The sequence below is a fragment of the Anastrepha ludens genome, chromosome 2 (assembly GCF_028408465.1).
Source record: "Anastrepha ludens isolate Willacy chromosome 2, idAnaLude1.1, whole genome shotgun sequence".
NCBI lineage: Eukaryota > Metazoa > Arthropoda > Insecta > Diptera > Tephritidae > Anastrepha > Anastrepha ludens.
The window spans coordinates 76149119-76160362 of record NC_071498.1 but is presented as its reverse complement, the minus strand read 5'-3'; positions in this window follow the sequence as shown (position 1 = coordinate 76160362).

The window sequence follows — 11244 nt, the reverse complement described above, 5'->3', positions numbered from 1 at the left end:
CGCATCGCGCCACGTCAAAGCTTATTGAACTTAAAGGACTAAGACTCGAAAATAAAGTGTTTATTGTTTTCGAAGGAATCGGCTTGAAGCCCTTCTTTGCGTGTTCGCACAACTTTTGACACTGCAGACACCAAAAATCGCAACGGCGCGGCGTCAAGGTAAAGAGGCATGTGACTACAGCTGTCGAAGTCGTTGAGAATAAAATAACAAAATGCTCCCATTGACGCTTGTATCCTGGCAACAATCACTTTAACACCTTTTTGTCAATTCACTAAATAGTGGTGTATAAACATGCATATATATGTATATATACGTATAATATATACATATAAATTATATGCAATCAAAAATGTGGTAGCAGGTTTAAAGTAAACGCACACTTCCGATTGCATATTCATACACATTATACCCCACATTCTGTATGTACATATTTGGAAATATTTGAACAGAAGCCGGCTACACCATAATATTTTTCGTTTTTAACATTTATGTCTGACAATCAACTATTATAACTTAATTCACATAATAACATTTGCACATAAGAGAAAAGGGGGTTTAATTGAAAAGATACACAATGGACACAAATTGAGTGTCTATGGACTCCTCTAAAGCAATCATGATTTGAAAATTATGGAAATCGGATAGCAACTGCGTCGACCTCTAATATATATTAATGTTTTAGGGACGTTAATATGAGCAGAAAATGTTGATCGCGGGATTTTGCCATATTTCTAAAGCAATACTGGGATTTATCTTGGGACATAACTTTTTAATATGAGTAAAAATTCCTTAACTGAAAGCACTTAAACATACTAAGAAATAAAATGAATTAAAATGAAAGATAAACTGATTGCAAAAATCACAAATATATTAATACAGTCAAATCTTAAAATAGTATTATACATATTTTAAAAACCTGCTGATAAAAATATCTTTCGGTCACTTGAAGAAAATATTTCAATCAGTTTCAAAGTCTTCCTTAATTGTACTCAAAGATGGCATTTTACAGTAAGCATACTTCATATATTTTATTATGATTCGTTAAAAAAGAAAAACAAAAAACGTCTATCATACGTTTAATGCTATTTAATTCGATCAAAAATTTTCGAAACTTAAAGGAAATTTATTATTTCTCCGAGGACTAAGTGTAAATTTAACCACGTTTCTTGGAAATTGGAAAGCTTTAATTGTAATAAAATTTTCTAATAAACAAGTTGTTACTTCTTTTAATTCGATATTAAAAAATTCGGGATACCGAGATTAATACAAGCGGATCCCGAGATTATCATCCATAGTTTGTATCCATATGTATGTACATAGCATAAATTTGAAGCAGGTGACTGTATTTTTGCTCTATATATTTTAAATTTTTATTCTAGTTTTAGACACTACGTTGACTAACACATTTCACATATCGCACCCTAAATACAAAAGGGTCACAACTCAAAATGTGCCTCCTGCTGAAATATGAACGAGACGTTATCAATAAAACGGTCCGCGGATGACATATGGCAAAAATAAATTTTTTGTTTTTTGGTAGGACTGTTATAAGCTTACATGGCAAATTTCAGCGTGATATGTCACATAGTTTGTTTTCTGTGTTACTGTAAACAAGTCAAGCTCGAGTGTGGAAAATTTTGAGTTGTGACCCTTTTGTATTTAGGGTGCGATATGTGTACAGAGAAATTCATTTACGAATTATTGCTTACTGTGGTACGGTAATATGGGAAATCAAAATTGATGGACCATTTTTGTCACGTTTCAATGAAGAATTAAGAGATACGATAAATAATTTTGCTATTCTAATTAATTAAATTAAAGCTTATTTTAATTAAAAAAATTTTAAAACTTATCTGAAATGTTACTATATGCCAATGTATCGAATAAAAATACATACATATAAGAGCAGGTAAAGCTAGGTTACTGTAGGTGTCACTCTCTATTAGGGTGTAAAGGCTCCCACTTTAGTGTGGAGGTCCACTGTGATATCACAAGTTTAGACTCAAGTAATTCTAATTCCCAATGTGATGAGCCCCTTCGTCTCTTGGAAAAACGATAAAATACTATTAATGGCTGTCGATTCCAAGTCTGCTAGACATCCAAAGAAGTAAGAGTTTGCATAGCGTTATCGCATTCTGATAAGAGTGGGGCACTGGTACCGTTCTCTACCTCTTCCTCGTTAATGCAGTTGTGGTAGAGTGGTCATTAGAGTGAAATGAAAATCTCTTTTGGGGATGGAAACTACTCTCGCCATGGTCCATTCTCTTGATATGTGGGAAAGGTTGAGTCAATACTTGTGGATATATGTGCCCAAAACGGCATAAGCGCCAGTTATTATTTGAGTGTTTATTAAATACGCTGGCACTTATACCGTTACGGGTGTTTGGCCGAGCTTCTCCTCCTGTTTGTGGCATGCGTCTTGATGTTGTTTCACAAATGGAGGGACCTACAGTATCAAGTCGACTTGGAACGGCAGATATTTTTTATGAGGAGCTTCTTTATGGCAGAAATACACTCGGAGGTTTGCCATATATATGTATATGTATATATATTACAGTGTGTTTCACAATTCTATCTCAGCCTTCATCAAAAAGGAAAGCAAAAATGTGTTATGCAAATTTCGTCACGTCTGTCAGCTGTTCGTTAGTTTACTTATATACAAGGAGGACACAAATCTCTGGCAAATGTTGGACTTTGAGCGGTTTTTCCTCTCAGCTGTTTATCCGTGTTTAAAATAATATATCTTCGCAATCTCCGGAAAATTCTTCATTTGTTTCTTATATTCTTTTCATCGAACGGTTTCCAGACATTTTTAATTTTTGTAACGTTAATTCTTCTCCTTAATTGGCTCGATTTTGGCCGAATTTAACAGAGCGCTTCAATCGATTCTTTCTCGTGCTAACCGGCGCCAGTTGGACACACCAAGTGAAGCCTTCTCTGCCTGATCTTCCTCTGCTTCCACCAGCTGGTGGAAGAGCCGGAGCGTTTGTATCCATTCCGACAACATGACCCACCCAACGTAGCCTGTGGATCTTTATTCGCTGACCTATGTCTATGTCGTCGTAAAGCTCATACAGCTCATCGTTCCATCGCCTGCGTATTCGCCTTTGCCAATCTTCCGCAGAATCTTTCTCTCAAACAGAAATCTTTCTCCAAGCGTCGCTTCATCGGATGTTGTCATCGTTCACGCTTCTGCGCCATACGTTAGGACGGGCATGATGAGAGCCTTGCAGAGCGTTAGTTTTGTTCGTCGAGAGAGGACTTTACTGCTCAGTTGCCTACTTAGTCCAAAATAGCACTTGTTGACAATAGGGATTCTACGTTGGATTTCAAGACTGACATTGTTATAGGTGTTAATGCTGGTTCCTAAATAAATGAAGTTTTTAACAACTTCGAAATTATAACCGTCAACGGTGACGTGAGTGCCGGTACCAAGTGAATGCGCCAACTGTTTGTTTGAAGACAGAAGGTACTTCGTTTAGTCCTTGTTCACCACCAGTCCAGTTTGGATAAGACAGAACTAGCAGCGCGTTTGTTAAGGCCGATGATGTCAATATCAACATTAGTTGCTTTACGTAAAACCAACAACTCGATTCCATAATTTTTAAAATTGTGATTCTTAAGGTCAAATGAAGTGGGGGTCTCAACAAAAGGCAAAGATATATTTTACTATAAATTGTATTTTAACATATTGTATTGATTGATTACAAAAACTTCGCATTCTTTGCAGTTTAGATAAATACCGCTAAATGGAAGGTCCTTTAGTTCAACAATTATTGTAACAACGCTCTGTTTCACATAGAAAATGAAATGATAGCAAATACACCTTTGCTGAGTACAATATTTTTGTGCGGATTATATGTAGAAGCATATGATTTACAACTTTGCGTACAATTTTAATTTACAACCTACAATTTAATTATACTTTTTAAACTTCCTAATTATTTATATGTATTTATGTAAAAGTAAACGGTTATTAAGTTTGCGTTTATTTAATTTTCAAAAATAAATTAAAAACTGCAAAGTGTAAAAGATGATGGAATTCTTGTACATTCAAACTTTTTCATATCTTTTTTCAACTAAACAGAAATAACTAAAGAAAGGTTAGTATACCTTTTAAAAAGAAAAGTTTCAAGTTTTATGTTTAAACAGATGCCAATTATGCAGTTTCATTATCCACTTCCACAAATTTTACAGATGGGGGTCGTAACATCGCAACCATTCTTGCTTATTAGTGATACATTTCACCTCGATTAAATTATTAAGGCTTTTTAAAATAGTCAAATGCAGGCAATAAGAATTAAAGGTTATTTTGGAAAATTCAAGAATTGGGACGTTTAAGAAGCCAAACAAGATATTATATCATATATAAAGAGATTATATCATACATGATCTTAAAGTAAAACATTAAGGGGGAACGCCACTGTGAAAATTCAAAAAAAATGATTTTTTTTTTACATAAATTGTTAGGATAACTACTCAAGAAAATGTTGTAAAATTTTAAAGCAAAATTCGCTTTATTCCCGATTCTATGAGCACTTAAGTGAGCGCCCGTCGGTTCGGCCCCGTTACGCTTACGATACGATGCTTTATTTCAAACGCATTTTTCTCGAAACGACTTTTTTTTCATACGGTAGCAACGATTTCTCGAAGACTAATGAACCGATTTTAATTTTCTTTTTTCAAAATTTTTGTAATTGCATTGGCTATCGTTGTACGTAGCCGATTTTCAAAATTTTGAAAATAACTATTTTTTTAGTCCTGTTGAAAATCAAAAAAATTGTGAAAACACACATCGAAATTAAAATCATCACCATTAATCCACTATTATGGAGATTAATAAAATTTTTGGTTTTTTGATTTCAGATGATTATTCATTGCTGTATCGCTGCCACCAGATGACGTCATTTTTTTTTAACTCGCTACGTTTATCTACATCCCATTTCCCATTCTCTGGGTGTGCCTACCGATTAGGCAATGCCCCGTAACTGAAATCAGTGTGCTAAGACTGTGCTTACCTCGTCTTAGTAGAAATTCCGTGCGATAATCCTTAGCTCCCCACTCCATTGTTAACAATTGAAATTTGCCACGAAACTGAGTATAATTTAAGAGTAGACAATGTATACGAACAGAAAGATTTTGTGAACTTGTTCTCGTCGTACGCATTGTGAAATTTGTCACAGAATTTATGGTAAGACTAAGTATAGTAGGAGCTCACCTCATGCCAAAACTAATAATACTACCAAGTTTTATTATTATTATTATTTATTTACAAATTTTAATTTTAATTTCTAGCACTAGCAGCGGTAGGCCTTCGGCTAGCTGCTACCAGAGAATGTTAATGTCATAATGTCATTAACATTCTCTGCTGCTACCAAGTTGTTTTGATACATTTTTCTCACTTTTTCCAATAGCTGTTCGACAGACGAGCGACCGAAAATCATGCAGTCGCATTAGAATTGCTTGTATACTAAATTTACGTATTAAGACAAATAGATAACACCTGCAGAAGGCGGATTGAAAAGCGTCAAAACAGTACCCCCTCAACATTTTGACTAGTTTGGACCATTTAGACTTTATACAAAAATTATAAAAAATTGACAAATTTTCATCCAAATTTAGGGGGAACTAAATCAGGGCACTTCAATAGTATTAAAAGTCCTCGAAGAAAAGAGCGTAACTCTAAACTCTGTCTTTTGATAGTAAAATTAAGTTCCTCAAGCCATCCTTAATCACCACCAAGAGGAAGATGATTTTTCATCAAAAATGATCATGAGTGATGAGGCCCATTTCCATCTTAGCGGGTACGTAAATAAGCAAAATTTACGCTTCTGGGGCACTGAAAATCCGCGTGTAACCCACGAAGAGCCATTACACCCGCTCAAAGTCACTGTATGGTGTGCTGTTTTCGCTGGAGAAGTCATCAGACCTTTTCCAGACTTCTTTTTGTGGGGCTTTTTGAAGTCGCGGGTTTATGTCAACAATTCTCAGACTCTTGCAGCTCTTAAAGACAATATCCGTCAAGAATGTGAAGACCTATCGCCGGAAGTTTTGGCCAAAGTGATGGAAAATGCCATAAAAAGGGCTCAAATGGCAATCAACTGTGGCGGTGGCCATTTACATGACATCACATTCTCGACTTGATGTAAAAAAAATTAAAAGACCAAATAAAAATAGTCCACAAGAAGAATCAAAGTTTTTCATTTTTTTTTTTTTAATTACAGCCCAAAAACATCGCAAGGTTACTTTTGCGCCACCTTGTATTATTCCGTGTATGAACTAAATCGAACCATAAATTCGTTAACCTTCCCAGAACCATGCTTGGAACTATGATACTTGCCAAAATTTCATTGCAAACGGACGAATGGTTTAGAAGTCCATAAACTGCAAACTTTCACATTTACTCGTATAAGTACATAAGTATATGCATGGTATATTTAAAATAATATAATTATTCTAATATGCAACATACATATGCATATTATGTATCTAGGGACCCCTGAAACAGAATGAAAAAATGTGATGTATTGCATAAATAAGCAAACGAGTCTCGTTTGGTCGAGTAGTTAACTCTACGTCATTCTGACAAATACAATGTAAAACTAGTTTAAGCTACTCTCCAATATAAGTACCATATGTACGAGTATATACCTATGGATGTACAGTAATTGCTTTTTATGTACTCCCTCATAGATAACTACACGCATATCTATGTGCCAGTATATAAGTACGTAATTATATGCATAGGTATATGTACATTTATGTTTGGAAGTTTAAAATTTGCTAGCATCATGTAAACCGGTTCCCAAACTTTCTGAGAAAAGTTCGTACTCTTTACACCACTTATACGACTGTTCCAATGTCTCTGACTACTCTATGTACAATGCCTTTCGTCAGCTTGAGTGTAGCTCAATCCTTTTACTTATAAGATATTATAAATGTGTACATATATGAATATACATATACATATGCTTACGCACACTTATGTAAATATAAAGGGTGTTTTTATTTTTTAATTGCCGGCTTGACAGTTATCGATTGTTTTGAGGTTACTTTGTCTTATCAATTCATCATAAACTTGGTCGGAGCAGGGTTTGCTAATTGTTCAAATTTATTTTGAAAAACATTGTTCAATTCGCTCACAAGTCATTTCTAAAACGCCACTACATCTAGGAAAGCCACCGTTTAGTTCACTTTATGGACCGATGGAATCACTGGCGTCCTTACTCCTATTAATTTCTCTAGGGATATGTAAGGTTGTATGCTTACGCCGATAAACACACAATTAAGCCCTTGGAAGATAATATTCGATGCGTTATTGCTGAAATACGGTCTGTTTTACTTCCATCAGTATGTGAAAATTGGACCTTTGAAATTATATTCAAACAATAACGCCATAAATTTAGCTTTCAAATAAAGCCACTCTCGTGGATATTAAAAACTACTGTGGCATTGTCCGATTTTAAATCCAATTTAAAATTTTGGGGCAAAGTCACTCCTTATATAACGACATAAACTATGGTACTTATAAATCTCTTTAATTGAGTTTGTGTCACTATGAATGGATTGACAGATTCCCAAAACGATCAAAATTCAAAATTTGTATCAAACCACTGCCATTGAAGCTGACTTTGCCTCTCTTGTATATATAATTGGGGCATACACCCAAGCTCCTCCTCCAATTAGCGGCGCATGTCTGGATGAAGGAGCCTACAGTTTAAGGCCGCCTCCGCATGGCACATGGTTTGTTTTTGGTGTTTCATACCCACAGTGGGTCTCGAACGGTTGCGTACAGGCAATTGCTCATTATATACATCGGACAAGAAAGTCATATAAGTTATTTACTCTGTCTTAGAATGTATCCTATCCTTGAGATCCTTATTTATGTCGGATCTGTATAAGGTTGGGAGGATTCATTCAACAAAGGTTGGGCCAGCCCTATTAAGTCATTATCGAGGTATACGCGTTTGCCCAGAAATAGGCGTGTACCGCCTATTTTTTATCTTTATTTGCGTCGTATTTATTTTTCAAATTCATCGTATGTAATTTGCCCAACGAATTTCGGTAAAAGAAATTAGTTTTTCTCGAAATATTGTGGGCACGAATGGACATAGCTAAATCGACTCGTCTCATCATTCTGAGCATTTTATATGTACATACGTCTATATCAATCCCATTTACATATGCTGCTACATACAAACCTTACGGGAACAAAATTAAAATACTCTTGTACACAAGTGTGGTAAAGAAATTGGGATTTTGACCCTTGGGATTGTGTCATGGTGCAATTAAAAGCATTTTTCTGTTATTTCTTGCATTTAAGATTCTCCACAGCAAAAAAGCACCCTTTATATACATTTTTATGCAGAGGCTTTTAAGTACGTGTCGGTATATACAAGGTCGATGAAAGCTCTTAATAACAGTACTTACCTATGTGTAACTGGTATAGTTGGAGTCAATATTAAACCGTGAAGAATACAAAATGCCCCTCTTCACTATGATCAACTACTTAATTTTATATGGATTAGCGTACCATTTGGGAGAATCCATGCACTTCAGAAACTCGATAAATTTTTTGCTTATTACTTATAATAAAGCTTCTTCAAATATTGATATATTTAACCTCTTGAAGTCATACTGGGGTGATATATCACACAAAATGTGATCAAAATTCTTTAGTATTAGAGAGGCAGTGATTTGTATGTACTTTTCAAAATTCAGTAATAAGTTTTATTACTCTACCTTTAGGTTGAGTTTTATATAGTGTTTTAGTATAAGAAAGATTAAGAATGTTTAAGTTTGGAAATTTTTAACCCTAAGGTGTCACGCCTTCCATACAAAATAGATTTTCGGATTTTTTTGCATGTTTTTATACGGTAGATACGTTCCTACAAAACAAAAAAATAAAAAATCGTGTAAAAAAATACATGCGACATATGGTAAATTTGAGGATAAGTTCCACAACTTTAAAAAATCGCGTAAGATGAAATCCATATAAAATGAGAATTTATAACACGAAATCAATTAATTTTTTTACAAAGAAAAGTTAAAATTAGTGCACAGTGAAAATGTGGTCCATTATTACAAAACATAAAAATTCAAGTTGAAATTGGGAAAAAAAGTAAATTTTACAACTATTCATCGCTATTTGATAACAAGCGTGCACATTTATTACGGACCAGGCCAAAAATGCCTGAAATGACCAAACGAAGTACCTCCTGTCTCCAAACAAACAGTCGGCGCACTCGAGTATCGGCACTCACGTCACTGTTGACAGTTATAATTTCGAGGTTGTAAAAACTTCGTGTATTTGGGGACCAGCATTAACACCGATAACAATGGCAGCCTTGAAATCCCACGCAGAATCTCTCTTGCCAACAAGTGCTATTTTGGACTAAGTAGGCAACTGAGCAGTAAAGTCCTCTCTCGACGAACAAAACTAATACTCTACAAGACTCTCATCATGCCCGTCCTAACGTATGGCGCAGAAACTTGGACGATGACAACATCCGATGAAGTGACGCTTGGAGTGTTTGAGAGAAAGATTCTGCGTAAGATTTTTGGACCTTTGCACGTTGGCAGCGGCGAATATCGCAGGCGATGGAACGATGAGGTGTATGAGCTTTACGACGACATAGACATAGCGCAGCGAATAAAGATTCAGCGGCTACGTTGACTGGGTCATGTCGTCGGAATGGATACAAATGCTCCGGCTCTGAAAGTATTTGATGCGGTACCAACTGGTGGTAGCAGAGGAAAAGGGAGGCCTCCTCTGCGTTGGAAAGATCAGGTGGAGAAGGACTTGGCTTCACTTGGTGTGTCCAACAGGCGCCGGTTAGCACGAGAAAGAAACGACCGGCACGTTTTGTTAAACTCGGCCAAAATCGCGTAAGCGCCAATTAAGAAGAAGAAGGCCAAAAATGCGATTATCAGTAGATATCCCAGATATGTCCAGCCCATCTGTCGAGTTTTATTCAAATTATTACCGGCTTCTGTTAGTTTTTTCGTTGTAACAAAGTCTGTTATTAGCGACTGTTTTTTATTTTCGCGAATTATTTATACAAGGTGGCACTAAATTAGTCACCTTATCGGAAAACTTATTATACAATTTTTGCAAATCGTCTGTCATATTTAGCACTTCTTAACTAGACAACAGTCAACAAACAGACAAGCAATGGAGTGCGTAGAGGTAAAAAAATGTATCTATCACTCAAAACAATTTTTATATTAAAAAAAATGATTTAAAAACAAAATTGGATGATTCATTTTGCGAAACTTTATACAATACTTTTAATGCACAGTTGGACTTGGGTAGTTATAAAATATACTTGTGGCTCTTACACGAACATTTTTTCTTAATAAGACACCCTTTTATGAATTAAGTTTTGTTTGTTTAATAAATGTTTTAGTGAACCGAGGTATTTCAAAATTGTGTAAAAAAACCGTGTAAAATATATGTATATGACAATAGTTTCTTATTCTTATTCTTCTTAAAAATTATATGTACTAGTTTTTAAATATTTGGGATTAATTATGTGGTCGACCACACAATCAAAAATTACTAATCACACCTGTCCGTCCCTACAACTTTATTCCTTTATCTTGATCTTAAGAGCAATGGGCAATATTGCCTCAATGCTTGGAAAAACTTCCGGCCATCCACAATTAAATTCACTCTTAGCAGGATACACTTAAAAAATACATCACGCATAGCCTTTAGCTCTGCATTTTGACTGGGGCTTAATCTATACATTTGCGATTAAAGCAGGGTAAATCCAAAATGCACTTTATATGCATATGTGTATGTATTTTTTCATGATCACAACTGGAAATAATATTTTCTCTACATTTATTAACGCACTAACATTTATTCAGTGAAAGCTTTTTACCTGCTTTACAAAAGATTGTAGTTGAACATTTATTTCACTATCACTAAATAAAACAATAATTGCAGTGGTATATGGGGTTTGTTCCCCTAAATAAGTAGTTAACAACATCAACCAGCTCCACTACGATTAGATTTAGTAGTATGATACTTAAGAGTAAAGTTCATTAAAAACTCAAATGCCTACATTTAACGACATTGATGTGAAAATACATCACACATATCTGCCAGTCGTTAGGTGAACCTGAGATGGACTTTTCTATACAATCTATGCCAGAGAGTTCAAATGTAGAGGAACCTTCGAACACACCAAAAAAAAAATGAAAAATACAGTGACAGCTTTGGTGCAAGGGCAAATA